Raw genomic sequence first — 6,094 nt, 5'->3', positions numbered from 1 at the left:
TTCACTGCCCTCTAAAAGGCTGGCTGAAACCATTTTTACAAACTGAATAGATTCTATCACAATTATTTCATGTAATTACTTAAGCTTTTTTATATTCAGAGTTCTTTAACTTGTTTTAATTTTGTAAATAACAATAATACATTATTATTATTATTATTATTATTATTTAGAGTCACATCACAACCCCCCAAAAAAGTTTATGTGGAACATAATCTCTTTGGGAACTTTTACTTCATGAATTGGAATACCAAACAAGCCCCATAAAAAATGGAGAAAATCTTCAACATTGATCCAAGTAAAATTCCTTCCAGTGGTTAGGCATTTGCAGCTATGTACCTAAGCAGATCAGAACCAATAGTTGGTAAGTTATCAGAAGAACCAGTTGAAACCAAAATCATAAAAATTATAAGTGCATGTACCTTAAATATTTTTCAGACTGAAACATAAAAAATCTATACCTAGTATGCAGTCTGCTGATGTAGAGTCAAGGCATCTTCCTTGAATGAACCTGCTAGGGGAGATCTGTATAATCTTTCTTGCCAAAAAAACCACAATATATCTTCTACAATTTCAAGTATGGGTCTCTTAGGATGAAGATAAAATTTTAAAACACTTGTAAACAAATCCCAGTAAAAATGTTTGTAGACTTCATGACTTTGTTTTCTCAGCTTTTATACTTACCTCTTCCACATGTGTCCTGATGGCAATTTTGTTTTAGTGGCTCCCCTTCATGAAGTCAAAATATTTAATTTACTTTGCATAAAAACCAAAGCTCTTTTTCTTTCTGCATTCATATTTAATCAGAGTAAGTACTGTATTGATTATAATAATGAGAGCAACACACTTGGAGACAGACCCAGGGATACTTAGTAAACATGTAACTCAATTAGTGAACGCCAGGCTGACTTGAAGGGAGTCTTCTAGGCACTGACTCCATTGGGAAGGGAGAATGTTCATTGTTCTGGTGAGTTGAATAGAAGTTAGCTAAGAAAGTCTCAATCTTGTGTAGTTTAAACACCTACAGCAGTGGTAGCTGGGATGTTAATGAGAATGTATGTGCAAGTTCTCTCACATTATTATTTTCAGAGAGATAAACATTGATTTGTTATTCCACTTATTTATGCATTCATCAGTTTATATTTATATGTGTCCCAATAAGGGATGGAACCCACGATCTTGGCATATGGGACAACACTGTAATCAACTGAGTTACCCAGCCAGAGCCAAACCACATTGTCTTTAAGTAAAAAGCCAAAGAGTCCTCTCTATGTCCCATCAAAAGCTTTTTTTAAAAATCAAAATCAAGTAATTTAACACTTAGCAATTCAAAAGTGATAGTGTTAACACAAGTAAAGAGACAGGGCCAGTGCGTTTTGAATGAAATAGACATGAATTTAGTCAATCTGCCCCTGACTAAGAAACAACATAGATACTAATCATCTCCTGAACTTCTGATGGAGAGATGATATTTATACTAGAGTGAACAAGAGCTGATATACACCACTACTTAATACCAAATCTTTTCACACACATTAGGTTAAAATGTGTTACTCTGAAATTAGCATGTATAAATAGTTTAAAAGATTAAATTTTCTCCCCTCCCCCCAAAAAACAAAAAACAACTATTATCAGTTATTTAAAAATGAGAGTATATGACATATTAGTTTCCCAGGGCTGCTATAATAAGTTACAGCAAACTAGGGGACTTACAACAACAAAAATTTATTCTCCAAAAGACGTGAGGGTCAGAAGTCCAAAATCAAGGTGTTAGCAGGTTTGGTTCCTCCTGGAGGCTCTGAAGGAGAAATGGTGTCCTTCTCTTTCCTAACCTCTGCTGACTGCCAGCAATTCTTGGCTTAGAGGCAATTGCTTCTACTTTCACATGGCTTCCCCCCATTTGTGTCTCTGTCTTAATTCTCTCTTTTTTTTCCCCTCATAAGGGTACTCATTATTCTATTTAGAGCTAACCAAAAATCCAGGATGATATGATATCAAGATCCTTTGCCAAATTCATCTACAAAGTCCCTATTTTCATATAAAGTAACATTCACAGGTAATGGGGATTAGCATTTGGATATATCATTTTGGGGGAACACCATTCAACCCATTACATATGTATATGCTGTGTATGGTTGTATGTTGTAGCTTCTTCAGGACTCTTACTGCCGTAAAAATTGAGCCTATGAAAAGATAACCTGATCTGATTATTCTAGGAGACTATTTTCTGAGAATTCTAAAAGTTTTCTCTTAGTGGAAGAGATTTTGGCCTTGATGCATGAACATCTGCTCACATCTCATAAAATAATTTTTACTCTTACAAATGGAAAATGATCATGAACTCAGCCAGATGCCTTTTCTTGTGGGAAAAGATTCAGAACTTCTTAAATTTCCACTTAAGACCCTAGTGATTTGAAGGCTATCACAGTCTGTCATTAGATTGACACATTGTCTTACAACAACACTGTGTATGTGTGTCAGTTATTGGTTCTGAGGTCGTTCATTCTTATGTTTTCTTTCCATTGTGCTTCCAGGTTATCAATCTTCTGGATTCAGAAGACATCTATTTCTATCATAGCACAACTCAATTTCTCTTGACTTCATAGTTACATCTACAACTCTCTGATTTGTATCTCAGTAAATGAATTTATCAATGACTCCCTAATACCTTTTTATTCTCTGTGCATTTCAATGACATTATAAAAGAAAGTTTTAATGGACATTTATTCTTAACTCTTCTTCTGTGAATGCCAGAAGGTGGTGAATATCGGGATTGAGTGATAAATATTTACACAAGTTAAAAGCACAGAGTTGATATTTAAATGAACAAGTGATTAAATGAAAAGAATAAATGAACACAATACAATAAAATAAAATCTAATATAACAAGTATTTCTTATGTGCCTAACGTATGTGATATTTGTGGGCAAAGTAATAAAATTTAGTTACTGCAGAAAATAAAATACACACTAATCTAAGAGTCCGGACTACTAAGGTTTAATAATAATTCATGATTATCAGTGTGACCTCGGGATTGAGTGATAAATATTTACACAAGTTAAAAGCACAGAGTTGATATTTAAATGAACAAGTGATTAAATGAAAAGAATAAATGAACACAATACAATAAAATAAAATCTAATGTAACAAGTATTTCTTATGTGCCTAACATATGTGATATTTGTGGGCAAAGTAATAAAATTTAGTTTCTGCAGAAAATATAATACACACTAATCTAAGAGTCCGGACTACTAAGGTTTAATATTAATTCATGATTATCAGTGTGAGTAAATCACTTTAACTCACTGAATCACTAGTTTTCTTAATTATAAAATGATGGGTTTATACTAGATCATTTCTAGAGTCCCTTTTAATGTTGGCAGGTTGTGGTCAGATATTAATGAATATGATAAAATAGAACACATAGAAACATTCATCTGAGACTTCTGAAAAGAATATTTTTTTGGTTATAACTTTCATAGTATTTTTCTACCCTCATTGATATTTAAGTCCACCTCAGCCTAGCTTATCCCTTCAAAACCTTATATTACTAGAGGGCCTGGGTTTGCCTTTATTGTCATAAAAGGTTAAATGTTGGCTTCTCTGGAATGCATGTGGAATATACATGCCAATGGAGAAGAACTGTTTCTACTGTTCTGCACTGGGACTATCAGATGCCCTTCATACACATAATACAATGCTCAACATATTCATGCATAGTTTTATAGATCCTCCCAGTTAATTGAGTTGTAAATTACATATAAAGTAACTTTTTGTTTATTTTAGAATTTGCTGTAATTACTGGTTACACATTTGAACAAATCCAAAAAGCCATTTTGTTTTTAGATTTACTTACATTAAGCAATTCAGGATTAACTGATTTATGCCATGGAAGGAACCAAGAGTAGAAAGAGAAAACTACAAATATACCGTGCATAGTTTTGTAGATCCTCCCAGTTAATTGAGTTGTAAATTACATATAAAGTAACTTTTTGTTTATTTTAGAATTTGCTGTAATTACTGGTTACACATTTGAACAAATCCAAAAAGCCATTTTGTTTTTAGATTTACTTACATTAAGCAATTCGGGATTAACTGATTTATGCCATGGAAGGAACCAAGAATAGAAAGAGAAAACTACAAATATACCATCCTTCACAATTGAAGCCACAACCACTCTTTCTATCCAGATCTTCATTAACTATCTGGTACCAAGTTATATTTTGGCAGCTAGAAATGCCCTTGGAGAATACCATTATTTTATTTCATAATAAACACTTAGCACCAAGTGAATTTAAGTGTTGACAATGAATTTTTAAAAAATATGTTTTATTGATTTTTAGAGAGAGCAGGAGAGAGAGAGAGAGAGAGAGACATTGATGAGTTGCCTCCTACATGCACCCCAACTTGGACTGAACCCACAATCTGGGCATGTGCCCTACCGGGAATCAATGGAACCAGCCACCTTTCAGTGAATGGGAAGGCACTCAACCAACTGAGCCACATTGACCAGGGCTATTGACATTGAATTTAACAGAACATTTTTGTGATTAATAGTTTTCTAGATTCTATAAGGTAAACAATATGGCATATCCCTGACCTCTCAGGATTTATAATATAGTAGCCTAAATAATAGATTAAGTATAGGCAGGAAATAATCATAAAAATGTTATCTACAAAAGATGAACAAAAAAGTTTTGAGGGTCTTAAAGAAGATATGAATATTGAGAAGATATTCAGAAAAACATAAATGGGAAAGGTGACAGATAATCTTGGCCTTGAAAAATGAGCAGATTTCAACAGATAGATTACAACCTTGATGTGACTGAAGTATGACAGATGGAATGTGTTTTGAAAAATAAGACTAAAAAGACAGATTGGGATGAACAAATAGATGGCCTTGGATGCCATGCTAAGCTTGAGAATTTACTTTTGGAGCATTTAGCCAGTTAAGTTTATATGGAAGCCAAAAGACTAATGGTTTGTAGAATTGAAAACGAAAAAGAGAGGATACATTCAGGAAGAAATACTACAGAAGTAAAATCAGCAAGAACTAAAATTTGTAGTTTTACACCCTGTCATGTACATTTGCACAATAATTCGTCGTACTGTTCTTACTTCAAAAAATGTTTTTCATCGCTAAGTGCTTAATAAGCAGTCATTAGGATTAAAAAGTCAGATGAAAATGACATGCAAATCACAAGTTTTCAGATGCTTTTCAGAAATACAATTTCCCCTGCTATGTAGCTAGATACTGTCTGTACCTTTTGTTTAGAAGTTTGTAATTTCTTATCATTGTTATTTGGTTTTTCTGTTGTCTTACAGTTTCTAAAAATGGTTGTATTTCTCAAAGCATCTGTGTCTGAGATATCACAAATTGTGGAGTCTTTATAGCCAGGTTCTTTTTTTTCCATCATAACTTATGTTCTACATCTTAAGTCATCATCTGGGGTATCAATAGCATCACCACAGTTGTATTTCCTTATTTGCTCTTGACAGTGTTCTCAGGGTTGATAAATGGCCCCAGCTTGGTGTGGAAAGAAAAGTATTTATTTTGGAGCTATATATAAGTTGTGGAAATCATCGCTTTCTACAATGACTGAAATAGGAAACAAGGGTTATGACCTCAACAAATTTAACACCAATAGTTTTAAGATTTCTTACTTAGACATTATTTTACTTTTTTGAATTCTTTACTGTTGCTAGTTAGCCGATTCTACCCCTAGGAATTTCTTACTGCTGACCAGGGCCCAGGCCGGGGAGGAGCCTGAAACCAAGGTACTTGCCCTTGACCGAAATGGAACCCGGGACCCTTCTGTCCACACGCCAATGTTCTATCCACTGAGCCAAACTGGCTAGGGTAAAATATGTTAATATTAATAAGGCATTAACATTCAAAATTTTTCACTATCACATTCATGCCCTTTATATTTGTTATATAACTTGTATTTTGGAGCAAATTTCTAAACCACTGGGGAAAAGTATGCTTATTGTGCATCTGTATCAGTTAAAGTAAAATAAGAGTTTCATTTTTAATTGTGTGTCACCTTGATACATTAATATAATGTGATTTCATTCTATATGGACATACAGGGAG

This window comes from Myotis brandtii, unplaced genomic scaffold, assembly GCF_000412655.1.
Source record: "Myotis brandtii unplaced genomic scaffold, ASM41265v1 scaffold47, whole genome shotgun sequence".
NCBI lineage: Eukaryota > Metazoa > Chordata > Mammalia > Chiroptera > Vespertilionidae > Myotis > Myotis brandtii.
Note: the sequence above shows the minus strand (reverse complement) of the source record.